The sequence below is a fragment of the Epinephelus lanceolatus genome, chromosome 20 (genome assembly GCF_041903045.1).
Source record: "Epinephelus lanceolatus isolate andai-2023 chromosome 20, ASM4190304v1, whole genome shotgun sequence".
Classification (NCBI taxonomy): Eukaryota; Metazoa; Chordata; class Actinopteri; order Perciformes; family Serranidae; genus Epinephelus; species Epinephelus lanceolatus.
Genome location: NC_135753.1, coordinates 3,267,000 through 3,282,740, shown reverse-complemented (window position 1 = coordinate 3,282,740; position 15,741 = coordinate 3,267,000). Strand labels below are relative to the sequence as shown.

The 15,741-nt window shown below is 49.1% G+C and overlaps 1 protein-coding gene and 1 pseudogene across 5 annotated transcripts in view; both read right to left on the bottom strand.

Annotated features, from left to right (window-relative positions):
* The window catches only part of sugct (succinyl-CoA:glutarate-CoA transferase), a 317,331-nt gene that overhangs the window by 65,356 nt on the left and 236,234 nt on the right, over positions 1-15,741 (bottom strand). The window lies entirely within an intron of this gene.
* On the bottom strand, positions 14,784-15,322 carry LOC144458975 (cellular tumor antigen p53 pseudogene; annotated as a pseudogene).

Below are 15,741 nucleotides of genomic sequence, written 5' to 3'. Positions count from 1 at the left end.
TGTGTATCGGACTTGGTTGTCTGCAGTATGGGGGCCCCGCAGGGGACGGTGCTGGCACCGTTCCTCTTCACCCTCTACACTGCAGACTTTTCACATGACACCCCCACCTGTCATCTGCAGAAGTTCTCTGACGACTCTGCCATCATCGGCCTCATCACAGATGGGGATGACAGGGAGTACAGAGAACTGAACCAGGACTTTGTGGACTGGTGCCTGAGAAACCACCTTCAGATCAATGCGGGGAAAACCAAAGAGCTGGTGGTGGATTTCTGCAGACGCAGACTCCTCCCCCCAACACCAGTGAACATCCAGGGAAAGGACATTGAGATGGTGACATCTTATAAGTACCTGGGTGTTCATCTTAATAAACTGGACTGGACTGATCACATAACAGCACTATACAGGAAAGGCCAAAGCAGACTCTACCTGCTGAGGCGGCTCAGGTCTTTTGGAATGCAGGGGGTGCTCCTGAAGACCTTCTTTGACACTGTGGTCGCATCAGCCATCTTTTACGGAGTGGCCTGCTGGGGCAGCAACATCTCGGCTGCAGATAGGAAGAGACTGGACAAGAAGGCCAGCTCTGTCGTGGTATGCTCTCTGGACTCTGTGCAGGTGGTGGGAGAAAGGAGGATGACAGCCAAGCTGTCATCTCTGAGAACTAACGACTCCCATCCTCTGCAGGAGGATCGCAGGTCCTTCCTGCCTGCTGCTGTCAGGCTTCACAACCAGCACTGCTCACAGTAAACTGCACGGACTCTTATAAACACCACTATGAGCATTGCTGTCCATCATGTTGTTGTTTATTTGCACATTCAATATTCACTTTGCACTCAATATGTTCACTTTAACCCATTGCTCACTTTTTTATCCCCTGCTCATTATTATTATTGTTATTATTTATTGTTGTTTTCTGTATTTTTTTGTACTTTTTGCATGTCCGACAGTGTTTCCCAAAGCCAAAGATGATGTCCTCAGATGTTTTGTGTTGTCTAAAACCCAAATATATTCCGTTTACTGTCACAGAGGAGGAAAGTAACCGAAAATACTCACATTGAAGAAGCTGGAATCCAAATATTTTGACTGATTTTCCCTTCTTCCTTTTTTTTTAAAGATATTTTTTGGGGCTTTTTAGCCTTTAATGGATAGGACAGACAAGCGTGAGGGGGGAGAGAGAGAGGGAGTGACATGCAGCAAAGGGCCACAGGCTGGAGTTGAACCCGGGCCGCTGCGGCAACAGCCTTGTACATGGGGCGCCTGCTCTACCACTAAGCCAACGGCACCCCTGATTTTCCCTTCTTATCCCACTAGTTGGCTATTATTTCAAAAGTTGACAGCTCATTGAGTAATCGTTGCAACTCTACAACAGAATAACACAGACTGTTTTCCAGATAAATTTTAATTTTAGCAACACTAAATTTCATTCATCCCCATTGTATTGTGGCAGAGGCAGACCACCAGAGGGAGGAGGAAGGAATGAACTTTACAGTGCTTCGGGTAAAAACTAATTTTTTGGCACAGTGTATTGATTGGGGTGAAACTCTAAATATTACTTATTTAACACACGATTTAAGTTTGTCCAGTGTTGCTGAAGCTGAATAAATGTACAGTACTTTGAGGCTGCTGTGTTTGAGTCCAGCCAACCTTTAGCTGTGTTTCCATCTGCAGCATCTCATCCATCTATCAGCCAGGTGGTATAAAGATCAGTGACCTCCTCCTCTGCCTCATTTGCATGACCTATGCCATTTATTTAAACCAGGAGGATATTACAGCTTCTAGTTGTTACATAAATACATGGACATCAGTGGCGGCTGCTGGTCTTTCAAACAGGGGAAGCTCACTTTACGTTTACATCATAAAATTTGTCATATTGTAGCGAGGCAGTAATTTATATAAGGAACATTTAATTGAAGCCGTTTTTCAACCACAATCATGCCATAGAACCACAGCAAAACACACCTCAAAGACTTTCAAATGGGTTGTATAAACGGTGAAAATGAGCTAGGCCTATATGGCTTATGGAAATAAGGAACTCTGGACGGCACTCTGTCATTAGACTCCACTCGCAAATATCCGCATGGGACTGAGCTCGAAATGTGACGATGCCGGTGTGTATTTCCAAAGCGCTGTCAATCACAAAGGGGTTCAGCCTTTTAGAGAATTCCTCCAAACATCATGCATACACCGAGCGTCTTCTCCAGCCTACCGCTCCATTAGGTCCCAGGGAAGCTGAGCCTCCCTGGATATGATGATTTTGTCGCATTTATCCAATGACCGTCTCGCTTTGCTGCATGAAAAAAAACCTGCTCAGCTCTGTCTCAAAGGAATGCTTGGAGGCTCCGCGTCCACCGTGCTGACACGAGAATGTATGACAGGGAGGTTGCGTTTGAAAACTGGTGATAAACAGCTGACGTTTGACATATTGTAAAATGACTGTAGTTTGATGCTTTCAAAAACAAAGCTGGAAGACATGACTAAATGGTACAACTTCATTTGTATGTATTCTCTCTGTCAAACATGGACTGGAAGCCAGTCACAGAGCTCAGCTGCTGCTCCATTGGCTGTCAAGTGAGTCTATCTCTCGCAGCAGTGACGATCTGCCATGATAGTTTCAGCATTTGGTCTATTTTCTTCAATATATTATTATTTTTGTGTAATAACATTTTTGTTCATACAGTGAATATAAAGTACGGCGAAAAGGTACCATTGGGCATGGGCAGATAATGAGAAAATGGGCCCCTGGCCACAGATCTGTAAAAGGCTCAAGACACACAGACTTTGTGGTGATTATGTCACTTTTTAGTTTTTGTTCTGCATCTCTTTTTAGTTGTAATGCATCTGTTTTGTAGTTATTTTGTGACTATTTGCAGTTCCTTTGCATCTCTTTCTGGTCTTTTTGAGTCTCTTTCTTGTTGGTATATATTGAGTGGTATTATTTAGATGAAGGCTGGGGGGGGGGGGGGCTGACACTTTGGGCCCCTGGGCCTGTGTTGGTAGGCTCATTCAGTAATCCATCCATGCCACTGGGTACTGGTCACAAATTCCGGGTACCAAACCTGGTTCATGTGAACAATACCCACCCCTATCAGCTATTATTTTATTGTGTCAGATACACATTTAATCCACATTTCATATCTGCTGCTGGTCTGCTCATTCTCAAGGTGAAGACTGACAAACTGTTTCAGTTTCTTACGCAACAAAACAATCTCAGATCTACTCTGAATCTTGAAGCTTGAGTCCTTATAATTGTAGTTATTAATGAATTCATAAGGATTCAGGATTTGGTGAAATCTCACTGAACCTCAAAAGTCAAGAGCTCACCCAACAACCTCAACAATGGACAGTTTTGGTGTGTGTGTGTTCCATCTTTTTTCACAAAGTACAACTTCCTGTTATGTCCCCATAGAGGACAGATGACCCAGACAAAGAATTTGATAATAATACAAAGGAGAGTCTACAGTTTAAAAGTTCAGTACATGCCTGGTGGTTAAGACACATACTAACTGACCACAATGTCCCTTGTTTGATTCTAGCCAGGGACCTTTTTAGCACATTATACCCCTGTCTTCCTACCCATGTCTCCTGTCTGTATCTCTGCTGTCACCATCAAATGAAAGCCAAAAAGTTCAGTTCATCAAACAGACAAAAACACATTAACAAGAGTCAGAGTCTACAGTCCTGCTACAAGTCATGGGAGTCTGCACTCTGACACAGCGCTGCATTAAGCTTAATGTTAACATCAGCATGCTAACATGCTCAAAATGATGATGCTAGTATTTGTATATTTAGCAGGTACAATGTTTAGCATATTTACACCTGAGTTTAGCCTTAGTCTTGGGTACATTAGAACCACTTTAAACTCTGCAACAGAAATGTCCACCTCCGCTTACATTGGTATTTTGCTTTTTTTGATGTCATTTCTTGGAGTATCTTCAAATGCTTCATATCACTAAAATCTATACATTCTAAGCTAAAAGGTTATGTAAGTCAATAAACCAAGTAGTTTCTCAACACCCCATAAGTGACTTGAACTATGTACATTATTTATTTTTTGAGATCTGCTCATTTTTATGAGCAGAGTGAAAAGGTGTTTTGATAGATTCATTATCTGGTTTCACTATACATTATGCGTGGTTTTGCACCACATGTATTGCAGTATAATGACATCATCACAAGTGTACAATGTGATGAGCTTAGCTTAGCTTTCTGCTGCAAAATCAATAAATGTTCTAAATATTATGATTCTTACTTTAGATCAATTTAAACAGGATTATGCATAAAATGGTCTTCTGTTTCCATTATGGGAAAATACCAGCACCATCCTGCGTTGTCACCATGTCTGTGCTGCACATAAGGTAAGGTAACACTGGGTCATAACATGATGATGCTGAGCAAAGAAGTCTCAGCTTTTATAATGATCTTCGGTGGCCATTACAGGGAAATACTGTTGCTTTGTCAGTGGTTTTGGCATCAGATGCCGATGCCAAAACCCACCTTTCACAGTACTATATGGCGTTATATAAGGAGCTAGAAAATCTCTATAGGGTGGGTGGGCGCATAATGGTGGATGGGTCCAACAAACCCTGGACTTTCACCACGGAGCCCAGTGTTCACTTCCAATGTAGAGCCAAACCATGATGCTTTTTTTCACAACCTGACCATGTGCTTTAGTTGCGTAAACCTAACCATGTGATTTTGTTGACATCCAGGCGATGGTTGTGGTGTCCTGGAACATCAACTGTAGATGCTGTAATGCGCATGATATGTGGCAATGAAAGTCCACTGATAGAATGACAATATGCAAAGACTTGGGATGAGAGCCTGTTGGGAACACCAGCGTCATTACAGTGAAATACTATGTTTGCACCGCCTTAGCTTTTTGCTGCCAAAAGAATTAATGTTCTAGCTATCATGGTTTTAATTTTAGATTGATATATACAGGATTATGTAAGCAGCAATCACCTGCCACCATTTTGGGGAAATACTGGCACCATTATACATTGTCACCATGTTTGCACTGCAAGTAAGGTGAGGAAATGTGATAATGCAATGGTGTGGAAGACAGAAGCCTTAACTTAATGCTGCAAAAAGAATGAGGGCTCTCACTATTATGGTTTATATTTTAGATTGATTTAAACAGGATCAAAACAAGGGACATCCATTTTTAGAGTGTTAAAATGTTGACCTGATAATGGCGCTAGATGAAAAGTCAGAGGATCATTAAAAGTTATCACAACTCATCCTGTGGGGAACATGAATGATGAACCACATTTCATCACAATCCATCCAATAGTTGTTGGGAAATATCCTTTAAATGTTAACCTCATGGTGGTACTAGTGGAAAAGAGGAAAAGTCAGAGGATTAATAAAGTCAGTAGAATACATCCTCTGGGGAACATGGATGTCTGAACTACATTTTGTGTTGAAGGGAAATTTCCGTTTATTTCAACCTGTCTCCTATCCTAAATTTGTTTCAAGTGACTAGTGACATAAAAATAATAGTTAGCATGTTAGCCGTTAGCCTAGATACAGCCGGGGCACATAGTAGCGCCAGACCTGTTAAAACGTAAGTGAACGGGCAACCTTCAAGTGCAAAGTTAGTCCACTAAACAAGCTTTTTTTCCACAAAGACCGCCTCATATTGTTAGGATAAATGTCAGAGAACATATAGAAAACGACATGTAAATGTGTTGTCTTACCTTACCGGTGTGGTGCCATGTTTGTTTACCATTTAGCTCTGCTTTCCAAAGCGCTGCTGAAATATCGCGAGAACAAGCAGCGATCTCATACCGTGTCTGAAATCTCGCGAGAACAAGCAGCAACAGCTGGAAGGCAGAACCGGACAGTAGCCTGAAAACTTCATTCATTTATTTCATGAAAGATTTATAGAATAATGGCTGACTTTCTGACTTCGACTTTGTGGAATTTGATTTTGCAGAGTTTGATGGCTGCCCTTATTTATTTGAGCCAGAATACACTGACGAAGAGCTTCTAACGCTACTATGCGCCCCGGCTGTATCTAGGCTAACGGCTAACATGCCACTTTATGTCACTAGTCACTTGAAACAAATTTAGGACGATAGGAGACAGGTTGAAATAAACCGAAATTTCCCTTTAATCTCTCTCACAGTTGTTGAGATATTTCAGTCTGGATCAAAGCTGAGCTAAGAACACCACAAGATTTAGAAGCGAATTAAAGTGTTTAGGAGAAGATAACAGAAATTTCTTTCTAAACAAAAAGGTCTTTGGAGTTTAAAAAACATACGTTTGTATGATTGTATGACTGTGAGTCTGTGTGTGTTTAAGCTCGTATGAAATGGAAACTTTGGCGTGTGGAATGTGTGTGTTTTGGATCGAAGAGCTGCCCATATGGAGAGAAACTGCGGGGAAAAGCAATGTGTTTGTGTGTAACAGCAGCTGGGCTCCAGGTGTGCAGCAAGTCAGTAACCTCGTGTCAGCAGGGAGCTGTTCAGGAGCAGCAGACGGTGTTAACTCCCACTGATGAAAACAGCCAAATATGATTTCATAGTTTGTGTGGAGAAGTGAATCCCAAAGCTGGGACCTATGAGAGTCTAAGTGAAGGTGACAGTGACACTTCCAACATGGCTGGTAAAATGAGACCTGAGGAATGACAGAGATAAATGATCCTCACATCTCATCCACTGATGTCATTCCTCCCCTCAGACTGACTCATCTACCTCAGTCATTTCCTACATCTCCCAGAATGCCACACCACAAATAAACTGCACCAGAGTTCAGTTGACCTGACACATTAATCTACAGGAAAACAGAAAGGTTTAAACTCAACTCAAAGCTGCCTGAAGCAAACTTTGTGTGTAATCACTCCAAATCTAAAAACTGATTTATGTTCTAAATAATGATTATTGTCAGTCACACATTTGATGAGCAAAACATCTCAACAACCTCTGACCAGATATCCATCACTTTCACAGTGAACAAGCTCTATTTTAAAGCCACAGTGTGTAGGAATTTCTCCCATCTAACGCTGAAATCATATATTGCATTCAAACAGATGGCGCACTCTAGCGCCTCACTGTTTCAAACACGTATTGCAACAACTGTAGCCGCTGTGTACCAAAAAGCTATGATAACACTGATGAAACCATGTCATCCGATACTACATGGAGTATTCATTCAGGCTCCTACACAGACACACGCTACGCGAGTTGACAAACCCCCTCCTCACCATGCTGGCTGTGTTTACAACGTAGGACTGTTGGGGCGGATGTAAATTGAAACAAACCAATCACGTCTTGTCCTTTGACAACTGACAAGTGGCTCAACCTCACACACCTCATCCCTCTCCTCGCATTACTGCGCCGCTAACAGCTGTTAGTGGCCAGCGGCACTACTGCCGCATAACAAAGTCCCACTCTTTGAGCATAATGCAGGATCATGTATTATGCAGCATCATGGGAGACGGAATCCTCGTCGCCAAGAAAGTGCAAAAGGGAATCAAAAAGGCAGCGTGACCGGCGAATTAAAAAAACAAGGGTCAGCATTGGGGTTGCCTTTCCCAGGTGGAGAGAGCTGCTGAAGGAGAAAAGTAATACAATCACAGGCCAGCGCTAACAGCGGCTAACAGCGGCGCAGTGATGCGAGGAGAGGGATGAGGCTGTTAGCGACTGGCCGCTAACAGCGGCTAACAGCCAACAGCGGCACTGGCCTGTGATTGCATTACCATTCTCCCTCAGCAGCTCGCTCTACCTGGGAAAGGTTACCCCGATGTGGGCCTTCGTTTTTTTAATTCGCCGGTCACGCTGCCTTTTCTATTCCCTTTTGCGCTTTCTTGGCGACAAGGATTCCATCTCCCATGATGCTGCATATGCATGATCCTGCATTATGCTCAAAGAGTGGGACTTTGTTTCAAATTTGCCAGGGTAGTAGCGAAGCGCCTCTTGCTCCTCTCCTTCGGCTCCTCAGTCACGCAATGCTGGCCTGGCTCTCAACGAAAATGCTAAAGGCGGTGCTGTATGTCCCTTGCTGGCGGGTGTATTCTCAAGATGGCGAAACGTAATGGAACCCCACAGACGACTTACCCACACAATGTACAAACAAATCCAAAATTCTTCTTTTACGAAAATAAGTCAGATTATTGGTGGAGGTAATAGTACACCACTGATGACATATTTATGAATGCAGACATCAATTTTTGCCAATAAACAACTGAAAATGTTACACAATGTCCCTTTAATGCTCTTAATAAAATGCACTCTGGCACCTTTATAAAATGCACTCTACACCCAACTTCATAATTGAATTCAATCATTGAACAACAACAATAATAATAATAATAATAATAATAATATTATTTATATAGCACAATCCATACAGCAAGTGCAACTCAAAGTGCTTTTCATAATAAAATGAGAAAATACACATAAAAGACAGCATAAAATAGAGTAAATAAGATCCAATCACACACTGAAAGCTACAAAAATGCAAGTGTAAAAAGATAGGTTTCAAGATTTTGTTTGAAGCTGTCTACTGAATCAGAGAGTTTGACATCCTCTGGAAGGTTGTTGTCACAATCCCTGTCTCTCAGTCCTCTCCTGCCACTCTGCTGCAGTGTTTTTCCACTCCCCCTCCCTCTGCTTCACTCTACCTGCCAGCCGCGCCCACCTCATCAGCCCAACTCTGCTCACCTGCCTACACAGCTGCAGCTCATCAACCAGCCCTGCATATAAGCCTCTCCAGCACCTTCACTCACTGCCAGATTGTTCTTTAGCATTATGCGAGACTCTCCAGCGTTCTTCTCCTGCCTGATCTCCCGGTGCCAACTCTGCCTGTCCCCGACCTGCTCCCCTCGTCTGCCTCCCGGTAAACTCACCTGCCTTCTGTCCCCGACCTCGTGCTTTGCTTCAGCGTCTCTGGTTTCTGCCTGCTCGTCTGGTCTCGACTCCTCCGCCCGGCCTCGTCTACCCTCCTGCCTGCTCCTCAACGGTGCTTCTGCCTTCGCTGACGGCTCTTCTAGCTACGACCCCCCCACCGGCTCCCGACCTCGCCTCAGCTCACTCCTCGTCGGCTTCTCAGCACGATCAGCCGGCACTTCAGCCTACGGTGCGTCTGCCTCGCCACCTTTGGCTGCCGTAAGCTTGATCTCTTTCCCTCATCTGAGCCTCAGAGACTGTGTGAGGGCAACTTGCCCGAAGAACGAACTTTATTCTGTGTTTATTCTGCCTGCTGCATTCCCTGTTTGCTGTGGTGCTAATAAAAGTCATTACCAACTGTTCTTGCGAGCCTGGTACTGCATTTGGGTCCACAAACACACCCGTTTCAGTACAATCTGGCCAGAAATGGACCCAGCAGACCCTGCTTCACCTCAGTCTCGCCTAGCCCGGGTGGAGGGCATGCTCCAGCAGCATGAGGCTCAGTTAGCCTCCAACGCGGCGGAGGCTCGTCAGTCGGCGTCTGCTCTGGAACGAGCGCTAACCTCGCTAGCCGCCCAGGTGCAACAGATGGCGGCCGCCATGACACAACACGCCGTTCCTGCTGCGGCTCCAGCCCCTCCTGCTCCGACCCCGGGGCCGTCCTCTAGCACTGCACCCGAGCCCCGGGTGGGGGCGCCAGAACGCTACGCAGGGGATCCTGAGGGCTGCAACCCTTTCCTGACAAACTGTTCCATTCTGTTCGCCCTGCAACCTCATACCTTCGCCACAGAGGGGGCTAGAGTCGCCTTCACCATCAACCACCTCACTGGAAGGGCACGTCTGTGGGGAACGGCAGAGTGGGAGAGAGGCACACCAGCCTGCGCCTCTTTCCAGGCCTTCTCAGAGGAGCTTCGCAAGGTTTTTGGTCCCGTTTCCCTGGGTCCTGATGCTACAGGGGGTCTCATGAGCCAGAGGCAGGGGGATCGGACAGTTGCTGACTATGCCATTGACTTCAGGACCCGGGCTCGTCTCAGTGATTGGAACGCTGCCGCCCAATGTGACGCTTTCCTCAACGGGCTGGCTCCGTACGTGAAGGATGAGCTGGTTTCGTTCGACCTCCCCAGTTCCCTGGACGGACTCATCGAGTTGACCACGAGGCTGGACAGGCGGATTCAGACAAGGAGGAGGGAACAACGCCACGAGGGAGGAGATCACCGGCCATCTTTCTGTCAACGTCGACTCCCAGCTCCTCCTGTCCCACCTCCTGAACCCATACATGGAGGGGCGGAGCCCATGCAGGTGGGGCGGACCAGCCTAACGCCAGAGGAGCGAGAGCGACGACGCCGGGGAAATCTCTGCCTCTACTGTGGCCAGGCCGGCCATTTTGTTTCCCGGTGTCCAGCAAAAGGGAGGGCTCAGCAGTAAAGAGGGGCATTCTGCTGAGCCGTTCCCAGAACTCTGCCCCCGACCCAAGACCTCTGTTCCACGTCCAGCTTTTGCTGCCAGGGGGGTCCCACACCCTCGCCACATTCATCGACTCGGGGGCGGACGTCAGCCTGATCGACGAGGAGCTCGCCCGCCAGTTGGACCTCATTAGGGTCCCTCTCCCTCATCCCGTGCCAGCCAGCGCCCTGGACGGTCATCTCCTGGGGACTGTCACTCATCAAACCACTCCCATCTCGATGCTTCTGTCCGGCACACATCAAGAGACTATTCAGTTTCACATTCTGAGATCTCCCAACCTTCCCCTGATTCTTGGCTACCCCTGGCTTCGCCGTCATAACCCCCACATAGACTGGTCCACGGGGTCCATCCTGGGATGGAGCCCCTCCTGTCAACAGATCTGCCTCAGACCAGCAGTGGCATCCACGCCACCGGCCAGCTCCCGTTCCACCTCAGACCTCTCCATGGTGCCCCCTGACTACCACGACTTTTGGGAGGTGTTTAGCAAGGCTAGGGCCACCTCTCTGCCCCCTCATCGGCCCTACGACTGTGCCATCGACCTCCTTCCCGGCTCCGTCCCTCCCAAGGGCCGCCTCTACTCCCTGTCCGCACCTGAAAGGGAAGCCATGGAGACCTACATAAACGACGCCCTGGCCGCCGGGATCATCCGACCCTCCTCTTCACCTGCTGGAGCGGGGTTCTTCTTCGTCGACAAGAAGGACGGGACATTGAGGCCCTGCATCGACTACAGAGGGCTCAACGACATCACGGTGAAGAACCGCTACCCTCTCCCCCTCATCGCCTCAGCCTTCGAGCTGCTCCAAGGGGCCACCATCTTCACTAAGTTGGACCTCCGCAACGCATACCATCTGGTCCGGATCCGTGAGGGAGACGAGTGGAAGATGGCCTTCAACACCCCTACTGGACATTACGAGTACCTGGTGATGCCTTTCGGCCTCACCAATGCCCCTGCTGTGTTCCAAGCCCTCATCAATGATGTGCTCCGAGACATGCTCAATAAGTTCGTGTTCGTCTACCTAGACGATATTCTCATCTTCTCCCGCTCCAAGCAAGAACACATTCATCACGTCCAGACAGTGTTGCAGCGACTACTGGAGAACTCACTGTTCGTCAAGGCGGAGAAGTGCGAGTTCCACGCCCCCTCTGTCTCCTTCCTGGGGTACATCATAGGCCGGGACCGCATGGAGATGGACCCCGTCAATGTATCAGCTGTCACCTCCTGGCCCGTCCCTGATTCCCGCAAACAGCTGCAACGATTCCTGGGGTTCGCCAACTTCTATAGGAGGTTCATACGGGGCTACAGCACGGTGGCAGCACCTCTCACCGCCCTCACCTCCTCCAAGGTCCCTTTCAGGTGGACCTCGGCCGCCGAGGAGGCGTTCCTGCACCTGAAGGGGCGGTTCACCTCAGCCCCCATTCTCCTGATCCCTGACCCCGAGAGACAGTTCGTCGTAGAAGTCGACGCTTCGGATGTGGGGGTGGGGGCCGTCCTCTCCCAACGTGCTGCCAGGGACCAGAAGCTTCACCCCTGCGCCTTTTTCTCCCGGCGTCTGTCCCCAGCTGAAAGAAATTACGACATCGGGAATCGAGAACTGTTGGCGGTGAAGCTGGCACTGGAGGAGTGGCGCCATTGGTTGGAGGGAACCAAGACCCCCTTTCTCGTCTGGACTGACCACAAGAATCTGGAGTACATCCGCTCGGCCAAGAGGCTGAACTCTCGTCAAGCCCGGTGGGCCCTCTTCTTCGCCAGATTCAACTTCACTCTCTCCTACCGTCCAGGCTCCCGCAACGTCAAACCTGACGCCCTGTCCCGTCAGTTCATGGTCGGGGAAGAGGACTCCCCCAGCCCTGACAACATCCTCCCCACTTCTCGTCTGATGGCCGCTCTCACCTGGGGGGTGGAGGAGCGAGTTAGAGCTGCTTTGGAGGACCAGCCCGGGCCCAGCTCCTGCCCCCAAGACCGCCTATTCGTCCCGCAGGAGTTAAGGACGGAGGTTCTGCAGTGGGCCCACGACTCCCGGCTCACCTGCCATCCGGGGATCCTCCGTACCAAGGAGGTCCTACAACGGCGGTTCTGGTGGGCTACTTTGGATGAGGACACCAGAGACTTTGTTAACGCTTGCCCAATCTGCAACCAGAACAAGGCCCCTCGGCAGGCCCCTGCCGGCCACCTGCAACCCCTGCCTGTGCCTCACCGCCCCTGGTCCCACATCTCTTTGGACTTTGTCACTGGACTGCCGCTGTCAGGGGGCCACACCGCCATTTTGACTATTGTGGACCGCTTCAGTAAAATGGCTCATTTCGTGCCCCTGCCCAAGCTTCCATCGGCCAAAGAGACTGCTGAACTGATTCTGCAACACGTGTTCCGGATTCACGGCCTCCCGTCTGATGTGGTCTCCGATCGAGGCCCCCAGTTCACCTCTACCTTCTGGAGGGAATTCTGCCGTCTCCTGGGGGCCTCCACCAGCCTGACGTCTGGATTTCATCCCCAGTCTAATGGTCAGTCAGAAAGGATGAATCAAGAAATGGAAACGGCGCTCCGCTGCATGGTCTCCAGGCACCCTGCCTCCTGGTCCTCGCAACTGCTGTGGGTGGAGTACGCCCACAACACCCTCATCAGCTCCGCTACTGGACTCTCCCCTTTCCAGTGCGCTTACGGCTTTCAGCCTCCCCTGTTTTCTGCTCAAGAGAAAGAGACCGTCTGTCCCTCAGTGGAGGCCTTCATCCGCCGCTGCCGCCGGACCTGGACACAGGCCAGGGCTGCACTTCTACGGGCCGCCGACAGATACTCGACAGCCGCCAACCGTCACCGCTCCCAGGCCCCCCCTTATCAGGTGGGACAGAAGGTGTGGCTTTCTACCCGGGACCTGCCTTTGAGGGTGGAGTCGAGGAAGTTGGGCCCCAAATTCATCGGTCCTTTCCCCATCGAGAGGGTGATAAACCCAGTGGCTGTTCGACTCAAGTTGCCCCATTCCATGCGGATTCATCCCACCTTCCATGTCTCCAAGCTAAAGCCGTGTCGGGAGAGCCACCTGCAGCCCGCCTCCCGGCCACCCCCACCGCCTCGCATCATCGATGGGGACCCTGCTTACACGGTGCACCGCTTGCTCCGCTCTCGTCGCCGGGGAAGGGGCCTGCAGTACCTCGTCGACTGGGAGGGGTACGGTCCGGAGGAGCGGTCATGGGTTCCGGCCCGTCAGATCCTGGATGCACGCCTCATCAGGGAGTTCCATCGCCAACACCCTGACCAGCCCTCCAACATCACCTCGGCACAAGGGGGCCCCAACACTGACCTTCGGTCTCCTCCTGCATCTGAGGCATCTGGGTCTGAGGAGGAGGATGCGGGACCGGCCTCGGAGGATGAAGAGACTGGGACAGAGGCCTCTGAGGAATTTTAGCCCTCCTCCAGGCCCCCGCCACCCACCCGGCTCCTCTGGAACTGTTTGGGACGTCAGGAGCCGTCCCTTGAGGGGGGGGTTCTGTCACAATCCCTGTCTCTCAGTCCTCTCCTGCCACTCTGCTGCAGTGTTTTTCCACTCCCCCTCCCTCTGCTTCACTCTACCTGCCAGCCGCGCCCACCTCATCAGCCCAACTCTGCTCACCTGCCTACACAGCTGCAGCTCATCAACCAGCCCTGCATATAAGCCTCTCCAGCACCTTCACTCACTGCCAGATTGTTCTTTAGCATTATGCGAGACTCTCCAGCGTTCTTCTCCTGCCTGATCTCCCGGTGCCAACTCTGCCTGTCCCCGACCTGCTCCCCTCGTCTGCCTCCCGGTAAACTCACCTGCCTTCTGTCCCCGACCTTGTGCTTTGCTTCAGCGTCTCTGGTTTCTGCCTGCTCATCTGGTCTCGACTCCTCCGCCCGGCCTCGTCTACCCTCCTGCCTGCTCCTCAACGGTGCTTCTGCCTTCGCTGACGGCTCTTCTAGCTACGACCCCCCCACCGGCTCCCGACCTCGCCTCAGCTCACTCCTCGTCGGCTTCTCAGCACGATCAGCCGGCACTTCAGCCTACGGTGCGTCTGCCTCGCCACCTTTGGCTGCCGTAAGCTTGATCTCTTTCCCTCATCTGAGCCTCAGAGACTGTGTGAGGGCAACTTGCCCGAAGAACGAACTTTATTCTGTGTTTATTCTGCCTGCTGCATTCCCTGTTTGCTGTGGTGCTAATAAAAGTCATTACCAACTGTTCCTGCGAGCCTGGTACTGCATTTGGGTCCACAAACACACCCGTTTCAGTTGTTCCCGAGACAAGGGTAAATAGTCAAGAGCCAGTCCATTAAGGCATTTAAAAACTCAAAGCAAAATTTTAAATTGAATTCTAAAATGAGCGAGAAGCCACTGAAGACCCTTCAAAACTAAGATAATGTGCTCTCAATGTTTTGTTTTGGTGAGTAGACATGCTGCTGCATTTTGGATCATCTGCAGTCTGTTTAAAGATTTCTTGAGAGGCCTGAGGAGAAGGCATTACTGATCAGATGGCTGCGATGCTCCGCAGTGTCTTCACTCTGGTGATGTGGAAATTGTGGGACCACGTCTGCCACGTGCTCTGATTTTTTGTAAACTGCTGTGGCCCTCACAACAGCACCCGGAGAAACCTCTTTCCTCACTAGAACTTCAGTGGGGCTGGTCTTGGCTAGCTGGCAATACAGCTTGTTGAGCAGCTCTGAGTAAGTGGAAGTAGCAGACTTGGCCATGCCAGACTTTTGAAATCGAAGTTGGAAGTCTGTTGTAACCAGGACAGTGGAAGCTGGGGGAGTAACACATCTCCTGGGGCAGCTCAAACATATTTTCATCAAAACCTTCAGCAAGCACTTGGTCATTCATGAGCAGCATATCCATAGACCCATCTGTCCTCCATGTGTCATTCACCGTTGGAATGGTGGAGACAGAGGAAGTGACTACAGTCTCCTAAAGCTCTCTGAAAAAGGCTCTGGCTCAGAGGCAGACTGTCAAATGCTTGTTCTTCCATGCTTTTTTCACCCTGTTTTGCAGATGCAAAGGCAGTGCTTTTTATATAGCAACTGCTGTCCTGGAGAGATGAGTCACTTCAATGTTGCTGAGGAGGGGAGCTAAATCAACTGGAAAAAGTCAGAATATTTTGAGGTAAAATGAGCATGTTGTCATTGGGGAATCCCACCAAAATGTGTACCTGAAAAGATGTTGTGTACTTTCCAGATTAACTGCAAATTGTTGAGTTAAAAATAAAAGTAGTTGTTACTACTTAGTATTGGTATTGAGCAGTGTTACAGTACAGTGATAGGCAGAAACACATTACTGCACAACACTGTACTGTAACACAGTCACTGTTTATGTCACTGTGAGCATTTATACTTGTGCGTTGATGTGTCTGTGTCACTCTACAGGTACACCTCATAAACACTAGTCAGC